Genomic DNA, 7,087 nt, shown 5'->3' on the forward strand with positions numbered 1-7,087 from the left:
TCCTCTCGGGATCTTGGGCATGCACGCACACGCGCCCGGCGTGAGATTTAAGCCACCGGGTCCGAGACACGAACCGCGGTTGACTACGTGGGAGTCCGGTGACATAGCCATTACGCTAACTGCTGGTTCCCCTAGTTTGTTTCTTTAAATGGAAACAAACTTTTCTTCCTTCCAGATCTCTTTGGAATTGGAAAATATTTGGGAATATTCTTATTTGACTTCTTGCATTGATTCAGAAGTCGGAAATACTCATTATTGGACAGGGCTTTGACTGGAATGTCATATCTGAAGATTAATTAGAAAACTATGGAATTAAGGTGGATCTCAATTAAGCTAACAGAAGCTCTTAGAAAGATGGCTTGGTACCATAAATAGTTCTGCCTGGCAGAGAGGATTAGAAAAGATATATGAAAGAATTTATAACATAAAATAACCCAGACTTTTCCAGCCCAGCATGGTAATCAGTAGAGCTTGCAAAAGAGCAACCACACCAGAGAATTATCTTGAGAAAGACTTTGAAGTAAGAAAAAGAGACTGATCTTTGCTAGCAGATGGTATATCACAGAATACACTTGGGTAGGGCTGAATTGAGAAGGTTTATGTGTGACTAGTGTGCTGGGCATTTGCTTTTCAACAATTTGAGTAGTTGACATGTAAATATTTTCTCAATGTTTAAAACCATACTGTTTCTGTTGTTATTGAGTCACAAACAAAATTACACAAAATTATAAGAAAAACTTTGAAATTTTGAAAGCTGTTTGTTAACTTTCAAGAACTATGGGACCAGCAGTTGGCATAATGGCTATGTCCCTGGACACCCACGTAGTCGACCGCGGTTCGCGTCCCAGACCCGGTGGCTTAAACTCACGCTGGGCGCGTGTGCGTGCGTGCCCAAGATCCCGAGAGGAGAACAGAGGAGAAGGGATCATGGCGTGGCCATCCCCCCTGGGGGGTGATTTCTCACTTTCTGTCTGTCTCTCTGTCTCTCTCTGTCTGTCTGGCAAGCACACACGCCCTATAGCAAAAACCTCTCCAGAAAAAAAAAAAAAGAACTATGGAGCATGAGTTAAAATTTTTTGATATGTAAAGTAAACGTGGGAAAATGTAAAAATAAATTAAAATAAAAAGAATAAAACATTCTTTAGATCTCAAAAAAAGAATTATTTATTTTATTTAATCATTCATTTATTTATTTTAATTTAACCAGAAAGACACAGAGAGAGAGAGAGAGAGAGATGCTGGCATCTTATTGTATCCTTACATAAGGAAAGACAGCTAACTCACTCTCTGGTTTCTTCTGATATATGTACTAATCACATCCACAAGGGCCCTCATAACTTAATTACTTCTCACCTCCAAATACCATTACATTGGGATTACAGGTTCTACATATGAATTTGGGGGAGGGGGGACACATTCAGTCCATTACACATATTGATACACCCTTGATAAATGAAAGAGATTGCACTGTGAAGTAGGGAAAAGGACTGGCTTAATAAATGGTGCTGGGATAGTCAAATATCTATGAGAGTAAAATAAAATTGTACTTCTACCTTATACCATATGAAAAAAAAAATCAGTTCCAAGTAGATTGTAAACCTAAAGGTTTACAGGAAGATCATGTCAAGAAACAGGTATACAAACACAAACACCCCACAGCCAAGTCAGGTTCAAATGCATAGTCCCTACATACCAAAGGGACCCTCTAGCCTCTATCCACATAATCTCTGGCTTGCTCTGGGCCCAGATCACTCTAAGCACACAATTCGGCCCCCAATCCCCTTCAGGAGTCTTTCAGAAACTGTGGGCTGCCCCTAGAGGACCAGCTCAGGCAACTGCACCAACACAAAGACCCCTCTCTAATGTGGTACCTCTCCAGGATCTGTGACCTCTGCTTCTGACATGAGTTGAGCCTAGCACACACTGCTGCTCAATCACATAGGACTGCATCCCGGCAGGAGGTCTCCAGGTACTGTTGGCTGTCACCAGGAGCTTAGCTCATTCAACAGCTCTAGTTCAAGGACCCCTGACTGCTATGTAAGTCCTTCAGATTTTGTAGGCTTCCACTACTGACAAGTGCTGAGGGTGGTATACACCACAGTTGAAATGCATGAGCTCTTCCCCTTTGTAGGAGCTCTCCAGATTTGGCTGGCCCAAACCCCTGACCAGCGCTCAGTTCAGCAACTGTCATGATCACAGTAGATGGATTCTCACCCCCCACTGAGTACCCTATAGATACTGTAGACTGACATTCACAGCCTCACAGTCCCATGTAACTTATCTCCCAACTAAGAAAAGCCATGGACCACACAGTCTCACTACAAAATGCTATACAAACATTTAATAAAGAGCTAAAATCAGGTCTTCTCAAACTACTCCAAGAAAGTGAAGTTGAAGGAACATTTTCAAACTTATCTACAAGGCCAGCATTACCCTGATACTGAAACCAGACAAAGACACAAAAACAACAACAAAAATATAGACTAATACCCCTAATGGACATAAGTGCAAAAACAAACAAACAAAAAATCTTTAACAATATACTAGCAAATTGATTCCAACAAAACAACAAAAAGGTATACACCATGAGCAAGTTGGGTTTATCCTAGGGATGCAAGGATGGTTCAATATATGCAAATCTTTAAATGGTATACACCTCATCTAGAAAAGGAAGAACAAAATCCATGTGATAATCTCAATAGACACAGAAAAAGCAGTTGACAAAACTCAATGTCCCTTTACAATAAGAATACTCAACAAATTGGGAATAGAGGAAAGTACCTAACACAATAAAGGACATAAATGAGAAACCTAAAGCTATTATTACTGAATGGAGAAAAGCAAAAAGCTTTTTCTTTAAAAATTGGAATAAGATAGCCCACCAGGTGGTGTGGTGGTTAGGGGCACTGGAATCCCACATGGCTGACCACACTTCAAGCCCCAGACCTGGCAGATTGCTTTCTTGCTTTCCCTCTCTCTCGCTCTATCCCTTTCTGGTCATATTAAAACAAACAAATACATAAATAAAGTTAAATAAAATAATTCCTTTAAAAATAAATACTGGAGGGACCAGCCAGTGGTGTGGTGGTTAAGGCACTGGACACTCCGCCAGACCTGGTGGCTTGCTTCTCACTTTATCTCTCCCTCTCTCTCTCAACCTCTCTCTGTGTGTGTCTCTCTCTGGTCAAGTTAAAATAAAGGAATGAATAAACAAAATAATTCTTTTTTAAAAAACTGGAATAAGACAAAGATGCCTGTTTTCACTATGTTTTTTCACACAGTACTAGAGTCCAGTTAGGCAAGAGAAAGAAATAAAAGGTATCCAAACTAGAAAGGAGAAAGACAAATTGTCCCCATTTGCAATTGACATGATATTGTACATAGAAAACACTGAAGATTTTACACACAAAACACATGCACCCCTCTTAGAACTGATATATTCAGTTATGCCCCAGGATACAAAATCAACATATGGGGCCAGAGGATGGTGTGGTGGTTAAGGTGCGGGATTCCACATAACCAACTCCATGGTTTGTCTCAAACCCATCAGCCTGAAAAACATACTGGGCACATGTGTGTGTGCCTAAAATCCTGAGAAAGAATAGAGGTGAAGGGACTGTGGCATAGCTATCTCCTCTGGGGGAGGATTTCTCACTGTCCCTCTTTCTCTGCAAGTGCAGAGAATAAAAAAAGAAAATTAAAAAATCAACATATAAAAACCAATAGTACTTTTATACCAAAACTGAAATAGCTGAAAAAGAGATAAAATGCAACCATTTACAAGAAAATATCTATGAAAAATTTGGAGGAGTCCAACCCGGTGGGGCCCCCGGATCTGTTTCGAGTCTTTGACCTTTGAGCACAGCTTTGGTCAGCTCAGCACGCTGGCAAGGCTGCTGCTGTAAGCCTCCCCCCCCCTCCCCCGACCTATGAACAAAGCTTGAGTTGACTCAGCATGTTGGCAAGGCCACTTGTTGTATGCTCCAGAGAATGCAGTAGCCATGTTGGGAAGTGACCCCCCTCTGACTCCCTGATATACTACTTTAAAAGAATGACATAGCTCTCTTATACATCCTGAGTATATGATAAGATTTTCTGAAAATCCACCGACCGCTCCCCTTTGCCCTGACCACCTACTATTAATTACAATGCTTCATCCCTGCAGTCACAATAGAGGGTGTGCTGAAGTTACATCTAGACAGAAATCTTTTTGACCTTTGGAAGGCCCTTCAAGATACATTTAACATAAACTTAAAAATAACCTTTTAAGCCAAAACTGGCCCAGGACACTCCAGCCCCATGGTAGCTAATGTTCTAATGAAATACTTAACAGTGGTGCCACAGGCACAATAGAATGCTTAAGCATGCCACAAACCCACCTTAAAGTTCTTCATTAACTTGTTACTCACTTTACTGCCAGTTGAAAAAGCTGTATCCCCACCCTCACCAAGTGAACAATAGCTTCACCCCTTTTAAATAGATAAGTATATTAGGATTCCTTGAATTAAGTTTTAGATCCCTATAAAATTATGTAAGTATCATTCTTTATTGCGATCCATAAGAACTAATATCTATACTTGAGATTTTCTCAGCATCATGCTTAGTAATCACAAGATGGTTGATGCCGCATCAGCTGATAATTATCTCTGCTTGCTGGAGCTGCTTTCCCGAAACTGCATTCCATGAAGACCCACCTACATCAAACGAACAACTGCGGAACTGCAATAGACCAACCCTTAATCCAACCCTGAATGGAACCTATGTTCCCTATTGTTAAAACTTTATGAACTGATAACTAAAACACATAGCCCCTCTCCCATTTACTTGTATGTATCACATTTTCAATAAAAAGGCACGATGATTCCTAGCAATTGTCACTCTACAGAGAGAGATCTCTGGGGAGTGTCCGACTCAGGACGTGCATGAAAAGGCACCGAGGCCTCCATCTTCTTTTCCTGCACTGCCTCCAATGAGTCAACCCACTCCCACCAAGGCTGGACCCTGGCACAAATTTAATCAAAAAAGTGAAAGATTTGTATTGGATCATTGGAAAAGTCATGATGTATTTTTCTGCTTTTCTATGCAAAAATGCATCATGACTTTTCCAACGACCCAATATAATGAAAAATTTAAACCACTGATGAGAAAAATTGGAAAAGACCAAAAAAATAGAAAGACAACCTATTTTCATGGACTAGAAGAAAAAACATTGCTAAAATGTCTTTACTATCAAAACATATACTACCAAAAGTGACCTACAGGTTCAGTGCAACAGCTATCATATTGCCAATAATATTCTTCATAAAAATAGAAAAAAAAATCATAAAATTTGTATAAAAATCACAAAAGATCCCAAATATTCAAAGTAATCTTGAACAAAAGGAATGGAACTAGAAGTGTCAAACTACTGAATTTCAAAGTATTGTATATCAATATTATAAGGGCCAGATGGTGGCACAGGAGTAAAACACAGTAAGTACTCTATGAGGCAATTCCACATGAGAAGGTTCAAGTCCAGGGTCCTCCCTGAGTATATCAGGCAAACACTTGCCCATGATAAGCAATGAAGTTTGCTATATCAACTAACATTAAAGATTAAAGATTTCATTAAAGATTTCTCTACAGCATGAAGGGCTGTTTGAAAGCATTTTAGAACTTCTGGCATACTTTAGTAAAACTTTTAAAACTGGGTAAGACAGATGACTGGTAGGTTTCATGGTGGTTGGGGCACTGAACCCCCATATGGTCGATGGTGGTTTGAGTCCTGGAATTGGCGCTTGCTTTTTCACATTCCCTCTTGCTCTCTGTCTCTGGTAAAATTTTTAATAATAGTATATAAATAAATAAATAAAGTAAATAATTATTTAAAATTTGGATAAGATAAATTTTTACTTAAATAAGTTAAACTCATTTACTGGAATGTTTATTTTTTTAAATAATTATTTTATTTAAATATATTCATTTATTTATTCATTTGACCAGAGGGGGATGGGGGTTGGGGGGTGGTGAGAAAGCAAGCTGCCAGGTCTAGGATTTGAATCACAGTTGGCCATGTGGGTGTCTAGCACCCTTAATCACCATGCCACCTGATGGCCCGTGAATTTTCAGTTTTCAAAGTAGAAATATTTTTTTCTTTTTTCTTTTCTTTTTTTGGAGAGATTTTTTTCGCTATAGGGTGCATGTACTCGCCAGACAGAGAGAGACATAGAGACAGAAAGTTAGAAATCACCCCATTTACATTTAATCATTATACATATTTACAACTTGCAACATGGTTTTTCCTAACATGCTTACAGTGAATATTAGTCAAGTCAAATATATTATCATACATTTTTAAGAAGTAATTAACAACATAAATAGGAAGCTTCCAGACTAAGAGTTTCATTCCTAAACAGGAATTAAACTGATTAGTTTTTGAAGTTTTGATGTTGGGACCAGCAGTTGGTGTAATGGCTACGTCACTGGGTTCCCACGTAGTCAACCACAGTTCAAGTCTCTGACTCGGTGGCTTAAATTCATGCTGGACGTGCATGTGTGCCCAAAATCCCGAGAGGAGAATAGAGGAGAAGGGATTGTGGTGTGACCATCCCCCCTGGGGGGTGATTTCTTGCTTTCTGTCTCTCCGTCTGTCTCTGTCTTTCTGGTGAGTGCACATGTCCTATCATAAAAAAAAAACTCTCCAAAAAAAAAAAAAGAGAGAGAACGAAAGGTTTTGATATCTGAGGAAGACAAGGTGCCAGTATGGTTGGGTTCTGGTAATGACTAGCTTCTGGGTTACAGAATGCTGACATCTTTTTTTTAAAAAAATTAATATTTATCTTATTTTATTCACCCATTCATTTATTTTAATTTGACCAGAGAGAGAGAGAGAGAAAGTGAGAAAGCAAGTCACTAGGTTCAGGGACTTGAACCATGACTGCTTATGTAGGAGTGTCCAGTTCCTTAACCACACCACCTGCTGGCCCCAAAATGCTGGCATCTTATTGCATCCTCACATAAAGAAAGTCAGCTAACTCATCCTCTGGCCTCTTCCTTTTTTTTTTTTTTTTTGGGGGGGTTTTTTCTTAGGGCGGGGTCCCCTCCCCAG

At 39.5% G+C, this 7,087-nt stretch overlaps 1 long non-coding RNA gene across 1 annotated transcript in view; it reads left to right on the plus strand.

Annotated features, from left to right (window-relative positions):
• Positions 1-7,087, plus strand: part of LOC106736166 (uncharacterized) — a 12,013-nt gene that overhangs the window by 2,065 nt on the left and 2,861 nt on the right. Inside the window, exon 2 of the long non-coding RNA XR_001371259.1 lies at positions 1,665-1,668. This is a non-coding gene — a long non-coding RNA (uncharacterized LOC106736166). The remainder of the gene's footprint in view (positions 1-1,664; positions 1,669-7,087) is intronic.

The sequence above is a fragment of the Tupaia chinensis genome, unplaced genomic scaffold (genome assembly GCF_000334495.1).
Source record: "Tupaia chinensis unplaced genomic scaffold, TupChi_1.0 Scaffold000672_1, whole genome shotgun sequence".
In the NCBI taxonomy this organism is placed as follows: Eukaryota; Metazoa; Chordata; class Mammalia; order Scandentia; family Tupaiidae; genus Tupaia; species Tupaia belangeri.